The sequence below is a fragment of the Leucoraja erinacea genome, chromosome 8, assembly GCF_028641065.1.
Source record: "Leucoraja erinacea ecotype New England chromosome 8, Leri_hhj_1, whole genome shotgun sequence".
Classification (NCBI taxonomy): domain Eukaryota; kingdom Metazoa; phylum Chordata; class Chondrichthyes; order Rajiformes; family Rajidae; genus Leucoraja; species Leucoraja erinaceus.
In genome coordinates, this window is record NC_073384.1 from 49,329,909 (window position 1) to 49,356,105 (window position 26,197).

At 42.1% G+C, this 26,197-nt stretch overlaps 1 long non-coding RNA gene across 1 annotated transcript in view; it reads right to left on the reverse strand.

Moving 5' to 3' along the window:
- Positions 1-321: 321 nt before the first annotated feature.
- LOC129699674 (uncharacterized) overlaps positions 322-26,197 on the reverse strand; it is a 45,756-nt gene continuing 19,880 nt past the window's right edge. The window contains exons 2-3 of the long non-coding RNA XR_008723907.1: positions 3,119-3,390; positions 322-2,998 (exon numbers count right to left, since the gene is read on the reverse strand). This is a non-coding gene — a long non-coding RNA (uncharacterized LOC129699674). The remainder of the gene's footprint in view (positions 2,999-3,118; positions 3,391-26,197) is intronic.

Genomic DNA, 26,197 nt, shown 5'->3' on the forward strand with positions numbered 1-26,197 from the left:
TCTTATATTTAAGTCGGGTACCAAAGACAGTCAGCACATAATATAACCATATAACAATTACAGCACGGAAACAGGCCATTTCGACCCTTCTAGTCCGTGCCGAACACATATTCTCCCCTAGTCCCATATACCTGCGCTCAGACCATAACCTTCCATTCCCTTCCCGTCCATATAACTATCCAATTTATTTTTAAATGATAAAAACGAACCTGCCTCCACCACCTTCACTGGAAGCTCATTCCACACAGCCACCACTCTCTGAGTAAAGAAGTTCCCCCTCATGTTACCTCTTAACTTCAGTCCCTTAATTCTCAAGTCATGTCCTCTTGTTTGAATCTTCCCTACTCTCAGTGGGAAAAGCTTTTCCACGTCAACTCTGTCTATCCCTCTCATCATTTTAAAAACCTCTATCAAGTCCCCCCTTAACCTTCTGCGCTCCAAAGAATAAAGCCCTAACTTGTTCAAACCTTTCTCTGTAACTTAGTTGCTGAAACCCAGGCAACATTCTAGTAAATCTCCTCTGTACTCTCTCTATTTTGTTGACATCCTTCCTATAATTAGCACCTTTGTAACTTTACGCATTCAGAGGCATAGGGAAGAAATCTTGGAGAGAGAAGTTCGGAGAGAGAGCAAAATGCAATGGAAGACTCCAATAATGGTCAAATATCTTTGGTGATGTCCTCAGAAGGTAGACACAAAAAGCTAGAATAACTCAATGGGTCATGCAGCATCTCTGGAGAGAAGGAATAGGTAAAGTCTTGGGTCAAGACCCTTCTACAGTTTCTTTTTTGAGATACAGCACGGAAACAGGCCCTTTGGCCCATCGGGTCTGCGCCAGCAGGCGATCCCCGCACATTAACACTATCCTACACCCACTAGGGACAATTTTTACATTTACCAAGCCAATTACCCTACAAACCTGTACGTCATTGGAGTGTGGGAGGAAACCGAGGATCTCGGAGAAAACCCACGCAGGTCATGGGGAGAACATACAAACTCCATACAGACAGCACCCGTAGTTGAGATCGAACCCAGGTCTTAAGCACTGCATTCGCTGTAAGGCAGCAACTCTACCGCTGCACCACCGTGACTGCCCAGTTCACGAGCTCAGTTGGTTAGTAAACAGTGAAGAGATCTTTTTTGTAGAATGCTATTTGTTTCACTGAGAAAAGAGGTTCGTAAACACATTGGTGGGGTGGATAATGTCTCGTGACTAGCAAATTACATTTCGGAAGTACAGGCACCTTGCGTTTTACGCGCGAGTTACATACTTGAATAGCACCACGTAAATCAAAAGCGTGTAAATCAAACTCACGGCTGGCACCGCAGGCACTAATGCTGCCATACGATGCTAGGCATAAATTTGTCCATTACTCTGAAAATAGGAGAGCATAAATTAAACTGCAGTAGTAATTGTGTTCGATAATAATTCGGTAGTAATTCGATTGGCGTGCTATTATAAAAACGTGTAACCAAGCACACGTTTAACACTAATATACCCATACAGCAATTTTTTATTTTGAAGACATTTTGAATTGTTTAAGGATATTTTTTGCCTTAAAAATGGTGCAGACCAAAGTTGCTCAGATTCTGACACTGGAAGAAGACCGCAGCTTTTCCAATATAATGATTTCTATCCATATATTGTCTTATCATTCTTAAAGATGTTAGAGTGAGTTGTGATACCTCATCACACGAATCAAGACTGACCTGCTATGCAATAGCAAAGGGTTGTTTGGTAGAATGGCCTGGAATGAGAAAAGGCCCTTGAGTTTCTGAGACCATTGGGTTAGAGTCAAAGCGTGAAACAGCATGCAAGCAGGCCCTTTGGCCCAAGATGCCGACCAAAATACCCAATCTAAGATCGTCCCATTGACCCATGTTGGGCCAGTGTCCATGTACTTGTCCAAAAGCCTTTTAAATGTTGTCATTGTATCTGCCTCTGCCTCAACTACTTCCTCTATCAGCTCATTCCATATGCTGCCCCTCGGGTTCCTATTATATATTTCCCCTCTCATCTTAAACCAATGCCTTCTACTTCTTGATTTCCCTACCCTGGGAAAAATACTCTGTGCATTCACTCTATCTATTTCTCTCATGATTCTATACACCCCTATAAGATTAGTCCTTTAGTCTCCTGCACTTCAAGGAATAAAATCCTACCCTGTCCAACCTCTCCCTATAGCTCAGGCCCTTCAGTACTGGCAACATCCTCCAGTTATGACCATTCAAATGGCAGAGAAAGTAATTTGATATAAGAATAATAAACATTTGCACGGATAGCATTACAGTACTCTCATACTAATTATTGAAAGCTTTACTTAAGTACAGACCTCGTATCATTTCAGAAAAAAAAATTGAAAAGTATTTGCTAAGTTTAGGTTTCCGACATTTATTTGCAGATTTTCATTATACATATGTTACCACTTCATCTTAAAATTGGGTAGTAAAAGTAAAAGAGCAAGCAAGGATGATGCAGTGCAGCTGCATAACTGCTTTGACCACATTTGGTAAACACTTGGAGACACAACTGTGTGAAAAATTTTACATCAAAAACATGCCAGAGCATGACAGAGCTCCATACTGGAAATGGACTCAAGTTTATCACAGTGTGTGGTAATGAATAAGGATGAATTTCAATGTGGGTGAATGAATGATGAATTAGAAACCTTTCATGGTGTGCATGTTGTATTTTTTTAAACACTGTTGCATGAATTAAATTTTGTCAAGTCATTAAAGATATCGTAGCATCCAAACCGCAGCAACTTGAATTTGTGCAAGATGCACCATCTCCAATTTGGAGAGAAAGGTGGAATGAGGGCAGCACAGTGGCACAGCGGTAGAGTTGCTGCCTTACAGCGCCAGAGACACGGGTACGATCCTGACGATGGGGGCTGTCTGCATGGTGCTTGTATATTCCCCCTGAGTCTGCATGGGTTTTCTCCAGTGCTCCGGTTTCCTCCCACACTCCAAAGACATACAGTTTTGTAATCTATTCCTGAACAAAAGCAAATTGTGAAGTAGGTTTACTAAACAGTGGGCAAAAGAGATATTATGTTAAGAAAAGTAGATGAGCCAAAAATAAAACAGTAAAATACATTGTTTCTGCACCAATCACCTGTATTTATGTAACACCATTTGCAGAGTAAAGCTTCACATGTCACTATTTTGCCACAGGAGGCCACTGAACACAATGAAGGAGATACAGTATAAGATAAAACAAAAACCTGGAGTAACTCAGCGGGACAGGCAGCATCTCTGGAGAGAAGGAATGGGTGACGTTTTGGATCGAGATCCTTCTTCAGACTCAGAAGGAGATATAAGGGTCGGTTTCCCTCTCCATCTCTGGCTCCAGTCAGCTTCAGCACTCAAAACCAGGACCTAGACCATCTGAAAGAAAAATGTAGCAGATGAATAGGTAAGCAAGTTCTATCAAATTCCCGTACGAATAATACACAAACGTGACATAGATGTAAATGATGCATGAAAGCACTTTGCGCATATTTTGAAGTGTTTGCGCTCATTTGCAACAACAGGCCCACCCATTGAGACCAGGCACCTCCTGCTGTGATTCATCCTTATGTGGATGATATTTCTTGTGCCCATGTGCATTTCTTGTGCATGGGGCCAGCTTTTCTGTCTTACATATCAAAAGATCTTGACCTTCAATACTCATTGTTCACTTACAGTAAACCAAGAGTACATTATGCAGGAAGTCAAAAACCATACCCCAGTTAAAGAGTCCCTGCTGAGGCATTATTTTATATTCACTGAATTTCCCTCATTAATTTACAAGTGCTATCTTTTTGAAAGATCACAGTGCCTAAGAGCTAGATGCTACGTCTGCAGGCGTGAAGAAAGCATGAAGTCCGAGCAGCACATTCAATAGTGTGTGAGGCCTTGATACTCAATACTGTGGCAGTAGGCGCTGCAGTAGAGCTGCTGCCTCACAGCGCCAGGTTCCCGCGTTCGATCCTCACCGTATGTGGAGTTTGTGCATACTCCTTGTGACTGCATGGGTCTCCTACGGGTGCTCCAGTTTCCTTCAAAGATGAGTGGATCTTTAGGTCAAATGGTCGCTGTAAATTACTCTGGTTGGAGTGGACTCGATGGGCTGAAGGACCTTGTTTTTCATGCTGCATCTCTGAACAAAACATTTCCTTCGCCCGATATAGCTGCATTTATAAGGCATTTGGTCAGATTCATGGTTAGGAATGGTTTAGAGGTAGATGGGCCAAAAGCAGGCAAACGGGACTTGCTTAGATATACGCTTGGTCGGCATAAACGAGTTCGTCCGAAGGGCCTATTTCCATGCTGTCTGACTCTACGATTATAAATCTATATCTACATCTCACAACTGTATTTAATTTCACCTCCTCCACAAAATTGATATTCATAAATTCATGTTATAGGATCAGAATTAGGCCATTCAGCCCATCAAGTCTATTGCATTCAATCATGGCTGATCTATCTCTCCCTCTCAACCCCATTCTCCTGCCTTCTCCCCACGATTCTGATCAAGAATCTGTTAATCTCCGCATTAAAAATATCCATCGACTCGGCCTCCACAGCTTCTCCCCTCTGTATTTTTCCCTCCCTGTCCCCCGTTCCTCCATCCTTCGTTTCCATGGAGACCTGTGTGGTTGCCACAGACTGAGCCCCATAACAGGCCTGACCCACTTCCCAGACTGCAACAGGCGAACCAGGCGGCAGCTGAGAGCTCGGGCTGCAGCTGCTCTCTGTCAACACTGAGGTTCACTTCGAATGCCTCTAAGTGGGAGAAAACCAGCAAAATAAATCATTACAGCAAAGATGTGGTTTTGGTTCAGTTTACAGATACAGTATGAAACAGGCTCTTGGGCCCACTGAGTACCCAGCTGAGCATCGAACACCCATTCACACTAGTTCTTTGTTATCCCACTTTCACATCCACTCCCTACACACGAGAGGGAATTTACAGAGGCCAATTAACTCACAAACCTGCACGCTTTTTGAATGTGGGAGGAAACCAGAGCACCCGGAGGAAACCTACATGATCACGGGGAGAATGTGCAAACTCAACACAGACGGCAACATAGGTCAGGATTGAACGATTGTCTCTGGCACTGTGAGGCAGCAGCTGTACCAGCTACACCATTGTACAGCCCTGTACTGGTCAGTTAATGGCACCCCACATCACCTATCGAGTGTACCGAAAATGAGTGACGTCCAAATTCAGAACAATTAACTTTACTTCATGATTGAATGGCCAAAGTCCTGAAAGGTCCCAAGTAGGTAGCATGAAAATGAATGCATCTTCACAACATGCATGGCGGAAGTTCAAGGAGATGGCTCAACAGCAGCTGCTCAAGTGCTACTGGAGAGCAGGCAAGAAATGTTCTTAAGCACAGAACACATATCTTCCAAATAACAAAAGGATTTATAAAATTGCAGATTCGGGTTCACCAAAAAGACAAAAAATGCTAAAGTTTATTGATCAGGGAGCATCTCTGGAGAACATGGATACGTTTTGGGTCAGGGTCCTTTTTCAAACTGATTGTGTCGAGGGTGAGGGTGGGGAAAGAAAGCTGGGCGAGAGGAGGTGCAGCACTAAGCAGAGCAAGTAATAGGTGACCAGTGAAAGAGGCTTTTGATAGGAAGATGGTTGGAACAAAGGCCAGAGATGAAGACAGAAGTTGCGAGACCCTTCTTCAGTTTCAGGTCTGGACCCTGCTTCAGTATGAAGAAGGGTCTCAACCCGAAATGTCACCTATCCATGTTTTCCAAAGACGCTGCCTGACCTGCTGAGTTACTCCAGCTCTTTGTTTCTTTTTCTATTTTTATAACTGTTACTTCTGGTGAACAAAAATGTATTCACATAGTCTGTTCTACAGAATAAAACACCGAAAGACATTTTAGAAGTCATAGAGTCATACAGCATGGAAACAGGCCTTTCAATAGGCCAGTCTAAAGAAGACTCTCAAACAGAAATGTCACCCTTTCCTTCTCTCCAGAGATACTGCCTGTCCTGCTGAGTTACTCCAGTATTTTGTGTCTATCTTCGGTTTAAACCAGCATCTGCAGTTCCTTCCTGCACAACAGGCCTTTCAACCCAACTTTCAAACCAATATGCCCCATCTAGGCTAGTCCCATCTGCTCACATTTGGCCCATATCCATGTATCTGTCCAAATTTCTACAAATGCAAATTATATTTTCCCTTTAAATATCATCTCGCCATAAGAAAGGAAGTTGTTGTACAAACAAATATTTTTAAAATATGTAAATCATTTAGAAACCCATTTTTTAATTCAAATCATATTTTTCTTCACAAGAACTTTATTTTCCATCTTGTGCCAGTATCCCAACAAGGCAGCACTTCCTGTAATTGTCTCGAGACCGTTTTCCTCCGTCAGGGCCATTATTACACGCAAGGTTGGTTCAGAGAGGTATCCCAGGCGCCAGGTCTTGGCACTGCAGAGCACCACAAACCTGGTGGCACACCCTCTGTTCCAAAAGTGAATTCTGAGAATAAATCCTGTGGGAACAAAAGACTCATTTATGGCTGGCAGGTAGACAAAAATGCTGGAGAAACTTAGTGGGTGAGGCAGCATCTATGGAGCGAAGGAGCTTATTCCTTTGCTCTATAGATGCTGCCTCACCCGCTGAGTTTCTCCAGCATTTTTGTCGGCCTTCGATTTTTCCAGCATCTGCAGTTCATTCTTAAACGATTATGAGTGGCAATCATAGGGTATAAAAGTTGTGGCAATTACCACCACCGATCATCCTGCAGGAAGCATGGTGTTGAAGGGCAGCCAAAATTAGATAGGAAGGAACTGCAGATGCTTGGGAGCAGTGGTTTTGTCTTTCTGCTCCGTTATTATTTGATACAAAAATTGTGGCAATTACAGAACAATTGAATTCTTACTTGCAGTAGAACAATATGTAAACAAAGTACAGAGATATATTTATATATCCTACACTCTAGGGACAATTTACAGAAGCCCATTAACCTACAAGCCTGCATGTCTTAGGAACGTGGGAGGAAACCGGAGCACCCGGAGAAAACCCTCACGGTCATGGGGAGAAGGTACAAACTTTGTGCAGGCAACACCTGTAGTCAGGATCAAACCCGTGTCTCTGGCGCTGTTAGGCAGCACCTCTCCCACTACGTCACTGAGCTGTTCAGTTCCGTTCAAAACAATTCAGTTAAAAAATTCAGTTCAAACAATGTTTTGCTCCAGGTACCAATCTGGGTTTATTTATGCATATCGGAAGTTTTGACTAGTTCCAGTGTTGTTAGATGCAATACAATCCTGAGTTAAAATTATATAAATTACTGCTCTGCTCTTCCATTTGAAATTCCTACTTTAATACATCTTGACAATCTTTCCTTTATATCCTACAAAAATGAAAAGAAAGACATAATTGGACATTTATATTTTTTAAGCGCCCTCTTTGCAATTGCACAGGATCAGTTCCAATACAATCATATCTTAGGCTCAAACCATTACAGTAATTTAAATTGACTAGTAATAGACTAAAATTAAATTATTCTTGTCATTCAGCAAGAAAGATCTGCAATGACCCTGCAAAATCTCACACAGGTAGTGAACACTTTTACAAAGCACATCCATGTAAATCAGGACAGATGAACAGGAAATAACAGTTTATGTGCTGGACACAAAATGCTGGAGTAACTAAGCGAGCTGGGCGACATCTCTGGAGAAAATGGATGTGTGACATTCCAGGACAAGACCCTTCTTCAAATCCCGAGAAGGGTCACGTGATGTATGTTATAGGTTTTGTGATGAATGTTGCATTGATGGGTTTACTTTGAAAACAATGCTGATCTTGCATTATTCTTGGCTTTATTGAACTAGAATAAAATTGTTCCTTGTAGGTCATCTTGCCTGATTTTAACCGAATGGATGAGTTCCATCAATTACCTAGTTTTATATAAATACTAGACCAAATGCAGACCCGTTGGGTCTGTTCCCCCAACGTGCGGTTGGTGGGGGGGGGGGGGGGGGGAGGCGGCACGCAGCGTCACACACACTAACTATCCCCGCCCCACCCCCCGCACTCACGCTAATTACCCCTTTGATATTATATTAATATTATTAATTTGCTCCTTTTACCCCATAACCACCCTATCTAACATTTTAGAACCAATAGACACATTCTGCAAGCGTTTTAGAACCACTAAGGACACTTACATTTGAGTAGACATGTGTTCAGTGTTATTCACAGCTCAGAGAAACATGACCCTCTGCCTTCCTCCAGCTTGCAGACACTGATTGAGGCACACCACTTCCTGGTTTTATAGTCGCCAGCAGGGATAGCAGAGAGAATGGGGAATTTTGTAAAATCATTAATATCTCTGTCATTTTTCATCGACGGGAAAAATCCTCGGCACATAAACGGCGGAGGGGGGCTCTGAGCAAGGTGGCCAAAAATGACGGCCATAGGTGGCGCCGTTCTCTCGGAAATCGCAGCACAGATGGCCAAAACGGGTCAAGAACAGACCTTTAGTAATATAGATATTATATTTCGAAAATAAAATCTATACGTAACCTAGAATTTGAAACAAATTCATGGATCCTGAATAAGATGAATAGAATCCCCCTTATCAGAAAGAACTAGAGTTAAATGGATTCAATGGTTCAATGGTACTTGTCAAGTCTGCCTAGACACAGTGAAAACGTTTTTTTTTTGCATGCAGTTCAGTAACAATCCTCCTATACATTAGGCACAAACATGCTAAGTCTAAGTGTAAGACTGTTGACCACACTGAGTCAGCACACAAAGGCCACAACGTTTTTGCACCATCCTGTAGAGGAGGAAAGAGATGACTAGAGGAGGAGAGAGAAAATATATTTAGTATATTAATCATTTTCACTCAAAGAGTAGTGAAGATCACATTCAAGAGGTACCTGGATAAGCTTTTGAAGATCTGTAATCTACAAGGATAATTGTGGAAGGTGGGAAGTAGGAATGACCAGTGTGGACATGGTGAACAGAAAGTCCTCTTTGATATATAAAACACAGTGCTGGAATAACTCAGCAGGTCAGGCAGCATCTCTGGAGGACATGGATAGGTGACAATTCGAATCAGGACCCTTCTTCGACCCGAAACATTGCCTATCCATTTCTCTAGAGATGTTGCCCGACTCACTAAATTACTCCAACAATTAGTGATTTTTTTCTGCAGTTCCTTGAAGCGGCATGATGATGCAGTGGTATAGTTGCTGCCTTACAGTGCCAGAGACCCAGGTTTGGTTCTTGCTGTCTGTACGGCGTTGGTACGTTCTCCCCGTGACCTGTATGGGTTTTCTCTGGAAGCTCCAGTTTCTTCCCACACTCCAAGGATGTACAAGTTTGTAGGTTAATTGGCTTGGCATAATTGTAAAATTGTCTCTAGTGTGTAGGGCAGCTTAGTTTAATTTAGTTTAGATTAATTTAGTTTAATTGAGAGATATAGCGCAGAAACAGGCCCTTCGGCCCATCGAGTCTGCACCAACCAATAACACTACCCTACACACACTAGGGTCAATTTTACATTTATACCATTAGCGTTAGTGATAGAGATAGCGTTAGTGCGCGGGGATCATTGGCCGGTGTGGATTTGGTGTTCCGAAGTGCCTGTTTTTGCGCTGTATCTCTAAACTAAATGAAACTAAGTGTCATTTTCAGTGCTGTAAATTCCTACCATTCAATCAGTGTACAATGAGTATAGTTCAGTAGCGTTGACCATTGTATAGAACTTATGAATGGGGCAGATACTCTACAATGTGGATGTTGAAAAATCTGTCTGTCTCCAGTCTCCCAATCATAATTTGTCCCAATGATAACTTCTCTCTCGGGAATCCTTGCTCCATCTCCATTTGCAAAATAAGATGTTGGAAAACAAAGCTACTTTTAAGTGGAATTTCCTTTGCTCAGATGCTCAGAAATTCCATTAATGTAAAACTAGTCTGTGCAACAGTATGTGTTCATTACTGCGAAATAAGACCATAAGACATGGGCACAGAATTAGGCTTTTTGGCCCATCAATTCCATTATTTTACCCTGTCAAACCCTTTCTCTTGCTCCTCCCCATAACTTTTGACTCCCTTACTGATCAAGAACCTATCAATCTCTGTTTTAAAAATGCCCAATGACTTGGCCTGCAATGCCATCTGTTGGAGATTCTCCACATTTGGAGATTCATCCATTCACCACAGATTCACCACCCAATGGTTCAAGAATTATTCAGTAGGTTTCAATGATATCTTATTTTCTAAACTTCAGGGAACACAGGCCCAAAGCCATCAAACGTCCTTTGAATGTTACCCCAATCATTCTCGTAAATGTCCTCTGGACCCTCTTCAATGCCAGCACATCCTTCCTTTGATATGGGGCCCAGAACTGCACACAATATTCCAAATGTGGTCTTTTAAAGCCTCAGCTTCACATCCTTGCTCGAATGCCCACAAGCTGGTGTTCTGCAGAGGCAGAGCCAGAGCCAGTACCTACAGCTGGAAGACTGTTTAGTAAGACTTTGACTGCGACATTGCCTTTGGAAAAAGTTACAGTGCAATGATTCTATTCCGGGGGATAGAATTCAAGATGTGGCAGACTAATCTGAAGGCAGACTGGCAATCAGTCTGTTCCTGAATACCACACACTCAGGTCAACCACAAATGCCAGGTTCATTTTCAAACTTTTCACAGACCTACAGGGATCTTAACACCAGGAAAAAAAGAGTTAAATGGTTGTGAGACATAAGATTTCAATTCTGGCAGGCCCCAGACAAGTCTGTTTCTTATTATTTTTCTTGAGTAAGGAAAACATTTTAGTTTACGTTAACCACAAATTTCACATGAACCAAATTGTTTTCAACTTTATTGCAATATTAAATCCTGCTGACATTGTAGGGCATGAATTCAACTTGAGTGGAGGCACACAACAGGAGGCCTTGAATGAGCCGCCCTTAAACTGGGCAGCCTGAGTTCCTGTCACATCGACTGCAAGCAGCAGTCTGCACCTTCCTGCCATGATAGAATCGGGTTGCACGGTGGTGCAGCGGTACAGCACCATGGACCCAGGTACGATCCTAACTATGGGAGCTGTCTGTACGGAGTTTGTTCGTCCTCACTGTGACTGCGTGGGCTTTCTCCGGGTGCACTGCTCCAATGCTAGACTGGGATCTACTCAGGCAGATACTTTGAGTGGTGGGCAAGTGGACTCCACAAGTGCTGTGAAAGGCTGTTTCCTTATAAATGTCATACCCACCTTATGACTATAAATTACAGAAATGGCATCCAATCACATATTATGCGTCTATGGCAGTCTAGAGTCCTCCATGTTTCATTTTCTTGGCATGTATTTTTAATCCATTCATCGAGAAGAATAGAACGAGAACGGGCAGCACAGTGGACCGACAGTAGAGTTGCTGCCTTGCAATGCCAGAGACCCAGGTTCGATCCTGACTACAGGTGCTGTCTGTACAGAGATTGTACGTTCTCCCTTTGACTGCGTGGGTTTTCTCTGGGTAATCCGGTTTCCTCCGACACTCCAAAGACATACAGGATTGTAGGTTAATTGGTTTCTGTAAATTGTCCCTAGTGTGTAGGATAGAACTAGTGTACAGGTGTTCGCTGGTCGGCGTGGCCTACCTTCACGCTGCCTCTCTAAACTAAGCTAAACTAAACTAATCTAAAAAGAAAAAATAAGTTTCAATTTGAAATTGTTTTGGCATTCAATAAGAGCAAAATTCATCCTGTATTTTGGAAAATCCATTTAAACTCTTCAATAATGCGCTGGAACCTTTGGCCACCGCTATTAGGGAATCTGCCAATATTTTTGGCATTGTCCGTGAGAATAAGACATATAAGCTATCTCTCTATGCAGATGATCTGTTATTATTTATCTCTAACCCAGAGAAATCCATTCCTACAATACCAGCACTACTTAATCAATTTAGTAGTTTTTCTGGTTATAAACTAAATCTTAGTAAGAGTGAGCTTTTTCCATTAAAAAATCAAATTTAGAATTATGGACAGTTTCCATTTAGATTGACTACCGACTGTTTTACTTATTTAGGCATTAAGATTACCAAGAAACACAAGGATCTATTTAAAGCCAATTTTACGCCCTTAATTGACCACATCAGACAACAGTTTGTTAAATGGTCACCAATGTCCTTATCCCTAATCGGCCGAATCAGTGCCGTTTATCCTACCTAAATTTTTGTATCTATTTCAGATGATACCAATTTTTATTTCTAAATCTTTTTTTGATATTATTGATTCAAAAATTTCTTCATATGTATGGCAGAATAAAAATCCCAGACTAAGTAAAAAAATACTTACAGAAATTAAAAAAAACTCTTCAATTTTATGTATTATAATTTTATATTGACAAATAAAACAAGTCATTAACTCAGAACTTTGACCAGTATTTCCAGGTCACAGGTCAGCACCTGTTACCAATGTAGAAGACAACTATATTGCTAGCTTGGTAAGTGGCTTGTAGGCATCTAATGACAGACTCACCAGAAATGCACAATGTCTGCCAGTGAGTAATTTATTCAAAAGAAGAGCACATCATGTCAACTTTAGGTTGCTCATCTACCTTCTAAACCTTCAAGTAGAGGAAACAAAGAATTGTGGATGCTGGTTTACAAAAAAAATGAAAGACACAAAGTACTGGGGTAACTCAGCAGGTCAGGCAGCATCTCTGGATAGGTGATGTTTCTGGTCAGAACACTTCTTCAGACCCCTTCAGTTTCAAGGAGGGCCCTGTCCCTAAACATCACTGATCCATGTCCTCCTGAGATGCTTGTCTGACTTGTTGAGTTACTTCAGCACTTTGTGTCCTTTTCCTGAACCTTTAATACAGGAAGAATAGTTTCTCAATGATCCAAAAGTGTTCTGCTTGGAGTATTGGTAATGAATACAAATAAGAAGTGGAGACAAACTGAACTGCAGATGCTGGAATCTTGAACAAAACCCAAAGTGCTGGAGTAACTGGTTAGAGGAGAAGATGGTCTTCTCCAGATACACCATTCAAAGAATATTTAAAATCCTATACATTAAACTTGCACACCATTCACTGCATGAAGTAATTAGTCCACGTAGACCACGTGGCTAAATGCATTTCGTTGTCTCTGTACTGTACACTGACAATGACAATTAAAATTGAATCTGAATCTGAATCTTAGTCGACTACTTGCACAAATTCTCATTCTTTGCATGTTTGTCTAGTAACAGAATAATTTATTCAACTTGCTCAGTGAATTCACTGCTTGGTCAGAAAGATATTCCAGATTTATTGATGGGCTCTGCAGAAAGCCCAAACAGGCTTCAGTCACCAGTCAGATTTATTATGTACAGAATTTAATGACATTCAGGTAGAATCAACTGTTTTGTTAATGACATCCTGATAAAATCAGATCCTGATAAAATCAGAAAAATCCCACAATATTAGGGAATAATCTACTGTTCATCCTGGCATCTATTTATTCACCGACTTAATCTGCAGAGAAAAAGGAGATTTAGTCATCAAAATTGTCAAAGTAAAATAAGCTGATTCTTAATAATGACATCCCCACTGCTTCTTTTTTGTCTTGACCTACAAGGAATGAAACCTCCAAGAGTAAACAATGTCTTACTTGTAACCAAAGGCAGGAGCCTTGGCTAACCAGTAAAAGGGAAAGACAGGCAACTTTTTTAAATCATAATTACTTTATTCACAATAAAAGATATATTCTTCTGACATTCTCAGAAGCTATACACACATTCATTAGCATTGTATCGTAGTGTTCACAGAAATATAATTATACCTGGCAGCCCTGCCACTCATGTGACCCCCTAGGGTAATATCCCTTCCCTTGTTTAAGGGGCATCTCCACCTCGTGCTACCCCCCTTCCCCCCAATGTCCAGCAGCAGAAGGACCCTAGACTGTGGTGCTCCCCCACAGAGCCTTGCCGTTGACTGCACCACGCTTTAGTGCGTCCCTCAACACATGCTCCTGCAGTCTGGCAAATTGCCTCTATTGTACTTCAGTCGACTTGGTACATATTGGGGCCAGGGCTAAGGTGCAATGGACTATATGATCCCATTAAAAAAAGGAAGGAATGCATTATCCAGTCCCAGGCTATCATTTTGTAATAAGGCCTGTTCTGCTCCAGGGTGCGTAGCATGGTTCCTTCTTGTTTAGCTCAGTATTTTACTGATTTAACGTGTTGGAGGCATACAACTTTCCTGACACTGAGGAAATCCAGGTCTGTGCTGAATGCCTTCCCATGTTGGATATATTACAGTTTAGCACCATTTGGCTTCCTCCACATTCATATCGGCTTCCATTTATAGTCCATAAATCTCTTTTATTTCCTTGTCTGACTGAAAACTACATGAGAAGATCAAGAAAACTGTTATTGTAAAAATATTTTTGCAGTTCCACCAAAATACTATCTGCCGTGACATAAAAAGGTTTATAAAGTGAATTATAGCCTAATTATTATACTCTTGTCACGACTATTGCTGACTCGGATTCATATGCTAAATATATTTGGATTGTTCTTATGATATGGAAGTTGCTGAGCTTCATTCACTGTGTCTTTTGAATAACATTTAAACTGAAACTCTGTCAGCTCTCTCAAATGGATGCAAACAGATTCCAAGAAAGATGATCTCTGAAGCTAATATCTGATATTCAGACAAAATGAGAAATATTGGGTCTCACAAAGTCACGGTAGAAGTAATTGCTCAGATTTTGTGTATTGCTTGGGCTATTTCATGATTCAATCCAGATCCCCAGAACACAGGGCACTTCAAATACCTCCAACTGAGACTCGAGGTACATTGATGTTTTTTTTGTGGATGAAATATATACAAAGAATGAAAACAGAAAGAGGTACCAACTGGCACAGTAGCCCAGTGGTGCAGCAGTAAAGCTGCTCCCTCACAGCGCCAGAGACTCGATTATGATTCTGACGGTGTCAGTGGTGTGGGTGTAGAGTTTGTACATTCTTCCTGTGACCACGTGGGTTTTCTCTGGGTGCCCTGGTTTCCTCCCATATTCCAAAGATGTGTAGGTTTGTAGGTTGTGTAGGAAAGAACTGCAGATACTGATTTAAACCAAAGATGAAGAAGGGTCTCGATCAGAAACGTCACCTACAGTATTTATTTTCTGCAGAGGTGCTGTCCGACCCACAGAGTTACTCCAGCTTTTTTTTTTGTTTATCTTAGGTTTGTAGGTTAATTGGCTTCTGTAAATTTCCCCAAGTGTGTGTAGGATGCAAAAGTGCGATAACATAAAACTAGTGTTAGGGTGATCGATGGTCGGCCTTGACTCAGTGGGTTGAATGGCTTGTTTCCACAATGTATCTCTAAACTAAACTAAAACTAAATCAGAAATGCTTCCAAGTGAGTAATCTCAAGCCAATTTGGTACTTATGTAAATGCTGACTAAGTGATGGAGGTCAGTGGATGGATTTTCAGCATCAAATGACTCACCTCTCTACAGCCCAAAGCCTTTCCACCACTTACAAGACATGGCAGGAGCATGATTGAATACCCTGCCCTTAGCATGATGAATGCTAAGCACCCAAACTCGTGAAGACTGACATTATCTAGGAAAAAGTAGCAGACTGACTGGCCCCATCCACCAATCAACACATCCAGTTCATCTACTCCTGGCATGGCTTTGCAGTAGTGGGTGCCAACCACAGCATGGAAACATGCCCTTCAGCCCAACTTAACACACTAGTCCCGCCTGCCCACATTTGGCCCATATCCCTCTCAATCTTTCTTATCCATGTAAATCAGGCAAAGAAATGGTAGCAGAGGCTATTGGTGTAGAGAGTGATTTTTCAGTAATAACAAAATCTACGTGTACTTATAAACAGAGTTCTTTTGATTCTGATTTTTATTGGACTCACACTAAGCAACTGCTGGTCTTGGATCACACTGTCTAAAGCAAATTCAGCGACATTATTTATGAGTAGTTTAGTTTAGTTTAGAGATACAGGGTGGAAACAGGCCCCTCGACCCACCGAGTCCACACCGACCAGCGATCCCTGCACATTAACACTATCCTACACACACTAGGGCCAATTTACACATTCACCAAGCCAATTAACCTACAAACCTGTAGTCTTTGAGTGTGGGAGGAATCAGAAGATCTCCCGAGAAAACCCATGAGGTCACGGGGAGAATGTACAAACTCCATACAGACAGCAACCGTAGTCGGGATCAAAGCCGGGTTTCAGGCACTGCAAGCGCTGTAAGGCAGTAACTCTACCGCTGTGGAATCGTGGCCGCCCATAGGAAGGAAGGAAATGTTGACACTGATTTTGTCACAGTCTGCCCTCTCCTCATTCTCATCCACTTCACCTCCCAGTACTTTTCCACCGGTCTCTCCTTCTCCTCACCTGCCTGCCTGCCACTCCCCTCTCATCAGCCTAACTCTCCTCACCTGTTGCACTCAGTTGCCTCTGATCACCTATTAACCCGGTATATAGACTCTCCTCACCGTTCACACAGTGCCAGATTGTTCTCAGCATTCATGCAAGACTCTCCAGCGATTTCCCGACTGCCTACACGGATTCGAACCTGCCTGCCCCTGACCATTCCGTCCTGTCATCTTCCCGGATAACACCTCAACCTTCTGTCCCCGACCTCCTGGTTTCTGTCTGCCTCTCTCCTGGGCTGTTTGGTGTATCCCTGCAACGGCTCCTCGACTACCTGCCTGACTTCGACTCTCCTTTCGTCTGTCCCTCGCTGGTTTGTTTGCATCGTGTGTTGGATCTCCTGGTTACCGGACCTTCCGCTACCCCGACTACGTCTCCTGCCTGCCCCTCTTCGGAACCCTCGCTCAATCCTGAGCCTCTGTGTGAGTACGGTGTACCCATTCCTGTGTTACTACTCTGTGTAACAGTATCGTAATAAGGTTCATTACCAATTATACCTGCCTGATTCTGTGCTGCTATTGGGTCCAAGCTATACCCGTTACAGATTTAAATCGAAGATAGACACAAAAAGCTGGAGTAACTCAGCGGGTCAGACAGCATCTCCGGACAAAAGGTATAGGAGACCCTTCTTCAGACTGAGAGTCCAGGGAAAAGGAAATAAGAGATCTAGACGGTGATATAGAGTTATAAAACAAATGAATGAAAGATATGGAAAAAGCTTACGATGATAAAGTGAACAGACATTGTTTGCTGTGGCTTAGATGAAAACGAGTTACAGACGAGAAAATGAGACTCAACAAGTGTGCAGCCCCAATGCAGTTGGATATTAGAGAGATTGCCAAGAATGTTTAAGGTTTCGCGAGCCCGTAAAAGCTGATGTTGTGGCAACATTCAGTAATAGCCACCATTTTAACTTGATTAACAAACATAGTTGATGGTAACAGTTCAAAATGGCTTGCAGTCCATTGATTCTGCTATGTCCATGATTCCCTGACATATCAGAAGATTTCATATCCATCAGTTTTATCATAGAGCTATTTATAACAAAGTTAGAAATTAAATGCATAAAAAAATTTAAGTTTGAAGTTCACAAAGCTGTTGGGGGTTATGGGGAGAAAGCAGGAGAATGGTGTTGAGAGGGAAAGATAGATCAGCCATGATTGAATGGCGGAGTGGACATGATGGGCTGAATGACCTAATTCTGTTCCTATGACATGAATTTATGAGCAATGGGAGTTGGTGTATTAGGACAACACTAACTATCAGGCATAACCCATGTAACTGAGAGAATAGAATGATCATTCAATAGAAAGGAATAAGAGTTTGACTTGCTTTAGTCCAGCTGTCTGTTTTTGGCACGGTGTGCTTTAAATGCTTTTGAGCAATAATGGTGCAGATTGAAACTGGATGTGTTGGAAGGGGATAGAGTTTCACAATATCTGCAGCTTCGTGCCTTGGTTATGATATTAAAATAACTGGCAATGAGCTTAACTAGGTCAACCAGAAAGTTCTACAGTCAAATTTTAAAAAGAGGTTTAAAGAATAAAGAAAAATAAGTTCCTTTCAGTCAGGAAGGGGCACGAGGTTTATGCAGGAACACAAATAAATTAATTCACTTGTAAATTAAAATTTGTTGCGACCCCCAGTTTATCAGACATCGCCTAATCGGCATCCTTAACTTTTTTCCCCAAACGCAGGCTGTAGTCCACGAACTTATACATCAGAACTCCCAGCCTTTCTCTTCCGGCGTTTTGTTATCTGAAAGGGCATCGTTGCTTCATTTTAAACTGAGGATCCTCTTGACTTTTGGCTGAAGGAGGGTTCCTGTTTGCATAATAAATGGTTCCAAGCGTTCAGCTGTTGAACAGCTTTCAGGGATCACGGGGCACATTGGAGCTCTTTGAAGTCTCCCTCAAATAAAGTTGTGCAGCAAAGGTTCCGTTAGCATTGTAAAATATGAAAGATTGCACGCTATTCTTAGCCTCCAGTGGGTCCCATGTTCTACACCACGGATGGATTTAAACGAGGGTTGTGAACCTCCATTAAAAATGCTCTGTTGAAAGCCTCTTGCAGCGTGGAAGAATTACAAAATTCAATTTTGATATACTATGTAGGGAATCATTTCCTGGCTCATTTACTTCTCCAGTTTCACCCTTTCTCCCGTGAAGCCTCTGGTATGAATCCAAAGACACTGTGGCCTGTTAGTACAGCATGCAGGCCTCACTCTTTCATATATCAGTTAGTGTTGCAGAGTTAGTTATTCTTGATGGATGTCCAGGAAAAATCCTCTTCTGTTCACTACCACAGGCACATACCGTCATCAGGTGAAGCGGGGAGGTCATATTAGAAACAGATGCAATACGGACTTGGACACCTCTAAAGTACTGTATCTCATATTTTTTCTAGGGCAACTCCTTGGGATTGAGGTTGAGTTGCTTCCACGCTGGCTACTGTATGTACAGGGATGGCACACTGTGTCTGTAAATTGTCCCTAATGTGTAGGATAGTGCTAATATATGGGTGATCGCTGGTTAGTGCGGAGTTGGTGGGCCTGTTTCCACGCAGTGTGTCTAAAGTCTGAAGAGCCAAATTGTATACACAACCCTCCTTTACTGAGATATGAAGAACTGCACCTCTAAATCAGAATTAAGGATGTATCACAAGGCAAGGCTGCTACTTAATATGTATCTAACTTAACAAAGTGTTTGTGAGTTGAAATTCTCATTTCTTGGACAATTTCTTAGCCAAAATTCTGCAAACATTCTTACTTTGATCTATTAAGTTCTGTTTTTTCATTATTTTTATCTGAAGAATGAAACAGAAATTTGAATCAAACATTTGAAGCGTAGGAGAGGGAACTATGCAAGGGAGGACTCACAAACAAAACATTCTTGACAAATGCAATGATTATTTTGCATCATAGTTGGCAAATGAAAGCTGGAATTGAGGAAAATCTAGTTTCCAAAATATCTCATTTTCAAGCTGAATTTTGCCTTCCTAAATAAAGAATGATTATAGAAACATTATTATTTTTTGCACTTGTTGGAACCACCTCACTCTGCTGGAGGTGAACTAAAGTTTCCGATTCTGAGAGACTGGAGGGAAGATAGCCAGAAGTGAGAGAGTGTGGTGAATTAGCAGCTGGTAGGTGACAGGTCTTACCTGATGAGGGGCAATGATGGGAAGATGTAGCTGGGTGGGAGGAGGGGAGGGGGTATCTCACCAGATGTATTCAAAGTCGGGGTTCTATTCCTTGGAGGATGAGGGGTTAGAGTCATAGAGTGATACAGTGTAGAGACAGGCCCTTCAGCCCAACTTGCCCACACCAGCCAACAGGTCCCAGCTGCACGAGTCCCACCTGCCTGTGCTTGGTCCATATCCCTCCAAATCTGTCCTATCCATGTACCTGTATAACTGTTTCTTAAACGTTGGGATAGTCCCAGCCTCAACTACCTCCTCTGGCAGCATGTTCCAAACACCCACCACCCTTTGTGTGAAAAAGTTACCCCTCAGATTTCTATTAAACCTTTTCCCCATCACCTTGAACCTGTGTCCTCTAGTCCTCGATTCCCCTACTCTGGGCAAGGCATTTTGTGCATTTACCCAAATGATTCCTCTCATGATTTTATATCTATAAGATCACCCCTCATCCTCCAGCACTCCAAGGAATGGAGACCCAGCCTACTCAACCTATCCCTATTGCTCAGACCCTCTAGTTCTGGCAACATCCTTGTAAATCTTCTCTGAACACTTTCAAGCTTAATCTTATAGAGGTGAATAAAATCATGAATGATCAGCCATGATCACATTGAATGGTGGTGCTGGCTCAAAGGGCCGAATGGCCTACTCCTGCAACTATTGTCTATTGTCAATTGAGATGAATAGATCAGGTAGATGCACAGTCTCTTGCCCAGAGTAGGGGAATCGTGAACCAGTGGACATAGGTTTAAGGTGAAGAGAGAAAGATTTATAAACACTTGAGGTGTCACCTTTTCACACAAAGAGTGGTAGGTGTGTGGAACGAGCTGCCGGAGGAGATAGTTGAAGCAGGCACTATCGCTATGGTTAAGAAACATTTAGACAGGTACATGGATATGACAGGTTTAGAGGGATATGGGCCAAACGCAGGCAGGTGGGACTAGTATAGATGGGACATGTTGGTCGGCTTGAGCATGTTGGGTCATAGGGCCTGTTTCCATGCTGTTAAACTCGATGACTATGACTAAGAAAGACATAAAAATCTTATGTCATACAACTGTTTTACTAAATTGTTAAATCAAATACGTAGAAAAAAATAAGATGGGTAATACCCAAATGTAGTTGTGTTATTAACACTACACTGACCACCTTGGCTCCAGCTGCCCATCTTTATTTCTTATCTTGGTGTATGTGTAATTTGTACCCAGTGTGTGTATGATAGTGCGAACGTGTGGAAATCGCTAGTCGGTGCAGACTCCGTGGGCTGATGGGCCTTTTTCCGCTCTGTAGCTCTAAAAAAACTTAAAACTAAAACTAAAAGCAATAAAAACGAAAGAACAAAATAATAATATAAGTGATATAACAAAAGCTTTTCACTGCACCTTGGTACATGTGAGAATAAACTAAACTAAAATAATAATCTGTTTACTCAAATAACCCATTCTAACCAACTAATCTAAAATATCTTTATTATTTTACCGTGTATGTATCGTTAGCTTTTAGAAATGTTTGAATGCTGCACTGACTGGCTGACATTTTAAATTTTGTTGTACATGGTCCATGTTACAATGACAATAATGAAACTATTCTAACCACACGATGTGATTTAAAGCAGAACCTTCTTGGTACTGGGTAACATTCGAGGATCTTCTTTTCTCAGCTAAGTTCTATCGCTCAGCATTGATCCACATTAAACACTGGCTGGCTTTCTGATGGCTCGGTCAGTTAAATCTGCAGCAGGATGCAGAATTAAATTAAACACCATCCAAGTAGGAGCCTATTTGAGTTTTGTTTAGCTGAGTTAGCTGACCTCGACTGATCTCAGCCAGAATAACATGACTGTAATAAATCTGGTCTTAATATCCTTAGGCCTGGAGGATGGAAAAAATTAACTAAAGCTGCCTCACCAGTCTCTGCTGCATATTGCTCATTGCAGATACCAGATGAGAATCGGCGTAGATTTACAAGCCAGATCTGCAAGTGAAGAATGGCCATGTGAGTGAAAGGAAGTTGTGTACCATGCATTCCTTCCTGAGGGAAAGGGCTAAAACGGAAAAATCTGTCAATATTTCAAAATGTTGGCTCGCATTCAAACTGACCCTGGCATTTCTCACTATTGCTTATTGATTAAATGGCTTCAGGTTTGGTATGCATCTTTTAAAATATAGTTGCACAGTGTTTGTGTTTGATTTAAGACTCCCATGACTGCCTTAAAGGAATTAGAATTCCCACCTTCCCTCAATATAAAAGCCCCAGGTTTGGTAATATGACAGCCTCGGCTCCAAATGTTTAAACCAGCAAATCATGTTACAAACCAGAGTATAAATAAAGCAATGAATTGTTTAGATAAGGTTTTTTTTCTCACCTGCTATTTCCTACTCGGATCCCCAAAACTTTATTCGATATTTATCACACCTCTGAAAATCAAGTTCCATATATAAAAAAAATGTCTTTCTACAAATAGTTTCTTTGTACATTAAAGTTGAGATGTTCAGTCTTGATTTACTGCAATCACTGTTACAAAAGCAGGCCTAATCATGGAATGTCAAAGAAAAATATGAGGGGAAACTCACACCATAACAAGTTAAAATGAAACCATTTGGTCTTGGAGATTTTCATTCTCACTGTAGGGTACATCTGGGCCTGATTATTGTAATTACTGAGACTGGGACAAAATGTCACATTTTGATTTTACTACCTATATCAGGAAAGACTTGGACGCATTAGGCATTCTCGAAAATACTATCAAATGAATTCAAATTACAGAGAGCTGGCAAGTTCCATTGCCAATGATAAAACAAGCAATCAGAGTGTGTTTGATGCAAGCCATATGCTCTTCAGGATTTGCTTGGTTTTTGCCAGTATTTAAACCGATCCTTACCCACTCCATTCCGAAGGTTTGGCAATGATCTATTGCAGAAAAGTCCCGTCTAATGAGTATAGAAGAGGTCCTTCTGCAGTTGTACTGGGCCCTGGTGAGACCACATCTGGAGCATTGTGTGCAGTTTTGGTCTCCTAATTTGAGGAAGAACACCCTTGCTATTGAGGCAGTGCAGCATAGGTTCACAAGATTAATCCCCGGGATGGCGGGACTGTTATATGTGGAAAGATTCGAAAGACTCTGCTTGGATTCACTGGAATTTAGAAGGATGAGAGGCGATCTTATAGAAACATATAAAATTATAGAAGGACTGGACAAGCTAGATGCAGGAAAAATGTTCCCAATGTTGGGGGAGTCCAGAACCAGGGGCCACAGTCTAAGAATAAATGGAAGGCCATTTAAAACAGAGATGAGAAAAGACTTTTTCACCCAGAGAGTTGTGAATTTGTGGAATTCTCTGCCACAGTAGGCAGTGGAGGCCAATTCACTGGATGCATTCAAAAGAGAGTTAGATAGAGCTCTTGGGGCTAGCGGAATTAAGGGGTATGGGGAAAAGGCAGGCACAGGTTACTGGTTGTGAATGTTCGATCAGCCATGATCACAATGAATGGTGGTGCTGGCTCGAAGGGCTGAATGGCCTCCTCCTGCACCTATTTTCTACGTTTCTGTTTCTATGTTAACAATGAAGAAGATCAAATGTACGAAGTGTCTATTAACTGGAAGACCATATATTCAAATTATCTTGTGTTAACTTGTTAGGTTGTGTTACAAATGGAAGTAGCCAATCTTTACACAATCAATTGCTCATAGCTCTACTGGTAAATGTACAGGAGGAGTTAACTAAGCTAACTAATTGAATCCAAACAACAGTCAGACAATTATAATTAAACACAGGTGAAGTAAGGATATGGTCAGGCTTTCAACAATTAAATGGATCGCGTAAGCTTATTGTCAGAATTGCACATCGAAAAAAATCCAGTCAGATCTCTGAGACTTCCCCGCAAACATGCATCTTTGCATCAACACCAGTCGAGCTGAGGGAAGATCACTATCTGATTAAACTGGTCTAGCCACTATTGGAAAACTTCCACGATAATTTATTTTTAGTTTGATTCAAATTCTGAGCAAGCTACAACCTCAACTAATCTGTTCCCGTATAGCTGCCTTCCTGGCATCAACACAACAATGTGGACAAGTCCCCAGATTACTGTAAATAATACAAATTCAACTTGGCTGAATACCTTGTCAGACTAGTCCCAATCAGTAAAGTAAACAAGTACTACTTATTCACCAATAATTTGCTCAGCAACATCTGTTTTCTTGGTGCCTTCCAATGACTCATTGCGCTGGTCCCTTCATCCAAACATTGGGCGCAGTTGGTAGAGCTGCTGCCTCACAGCAACAGAGATCTTGGTTTGATCCTGACCTTAAGTGCTGTGTCTATGTGGAGTTTGCACGTAAATTGGCTTCTGTAAAGTTGTCCCTAGGGAGCAGATGCAAACGTGGGATAACAGAACGAGTGTGAATGAATGCCCTCTACAGAATGCACGTCCACACGGACAAAGGCAGCAGATTTTCACACAGAGGTCGGTGTGTACATGGAACAAGCTGCCAGAGGAAGTTGTAGGGGGAGGTACAATTATGACAATTATAGACACTTGGTACATGGATGGGAAAGGTTGGAGGGATATGGGCCAGGCATAGGCAAGTGGGATGAGCTTGGCTAAGCAACTTGGTCATCATGGTTCAGTTGGGCTGGAGGACCTGTTCCATTCTGAGGTTCCCACCTGCTTCAAGAAGACCACTATCATCCTGGTGCCAGAGAAAAACAAGATCTCATGCCTTGACATCCACCATCCTGAAGAGCTTTGAGTGGTTGGTTACGGAACACATAACCATGGTGGCACAGTGGTAGAGTTGCTGCCTTACAGCGAATGCAGCGCCGGAGACACGGGTTTGATCCCGACCACGGGTTCTGTCTGTACGGAGTTTGTACGTTCTCCCCATGACCTGCGTGGGTTTTCTCCGAGGTCTTCGGTTTCCTCCCACATTCCAAAGACATACAGGTCTGTAGGTTAGTTGGCTTGGTAAATGTAAAAATTGTCCCTAGTGGTGTAGGATGGTATTAGTGCAGGGATCGCTGGTGGGCGCGGACCCGGTGGGCCGAAGGACCTGTTTCCACGTTGCATCTCTGAACTATAAACTAATATTCAGCATACCGAGCAGCCTTGACCCACTGTAATTTGCCTACCATCATAACAGGTTCACGGCTGATGCCATCTCCTTGGCCCTGCACTCAACCCTGGAACACCTGCATAAGAGAGACAAGTAGGTCAAACTTCTATTCATAGACTACAGCTCTGCTTTTAATACCATTATCCCATCCAAGCTCAACACTAAAATTGTGTAACTTGGAGTCAGCAGTCATCACTGCAAATGGATTGTCAGCTTCCTGACCAACAGACCACAAGCAGTGAGGATAGGGGACAAATCATCCTCATGATAATCCTCAACACTGGTGCATTGCAAGGATGCAGTGGCAGCCCCCTCCTTTATTCCTGGTACACCCATGGCTATGCAGTCAAATACAAATCCAATTCAGTTTACACATTTACGGACAACACCACCATTGAGGGCCAGGTATCAAATAACAGAGTACAGGAAGGAGAATTGAGAATCTCATGACCTAGTGTCAAGGCAACCACCCTTTTCTTAATGTCAGCAAGACAAAGGAGTAAAGGAATGAATATCACCAACAAAGTACCTATCAGCAGCAACTTGTACTGGAACTCCCATATCAAAGCAATGACCAATAAAGCACACCGACTTCCTTGGAAGCCTTAGGATTTTTGGCATGTCCTCAACAATTCTAACCAATTTCTACAGATGCGCCGTAGAAAGTATTTTATCGGGATGCATCACAGCATGGTTTGGGAACAGTTCCATCCAAGACCGCAAGAAATTGCAGAGAATTGTGGACGCAGCCCAAACCAACGCACAAACCAACCTTCCTTCCATATTGACTCAATTTACACTTCATGCTGCCTCAGCAAGGCCCGCAGCATAATCAAGGACAAGTCATCCTGATTACACCCTCTTCTCCCCTCTCTCATCAGGCAAATAGTACAGAAGTGTGATACCTCCAGATCAGGGACAGTGTCTTCCCAGCTGTTATCAGGCAACTGAACCATCCTATCAACAGTTACAATATGATACGATACAATACAATATGATAGAACTTTATTAATCCCAGGCGGGAAATTGATCTGCCAACCGTCATAAAACACAAAATATATGAAACATGAAATTAAAGTGTCGAGTGGATAGGATTGGGGATGTGCAAAGATTGGGTGGGGGGAGTCGGTCTACCGCAGAAGGGGAAGGAGTTGTACAGTTTGATAGCCACAGGAAGGAAGGATCTCCTGTGGCATTCTGTATTGCATCTTGGTGGAACCAGTCTGTTGCTGAAGGTACTCCTCAGGTTGACCAGAGGGTCATAGAGAGGGTGAGCTGTATTGTCCAAGATGCTCCACAGATTGAGCAGCATCTTCCCCTCTAAAACTACCTCTATAGACAAGTCCTGAGCTATTATCTACTTCACTGCAGACCCTCGGCTAAAGTTTATTGGACTTACTGAACTTTATCTTGCACTAAACATTATTCTCTTTATCAAACATCTGC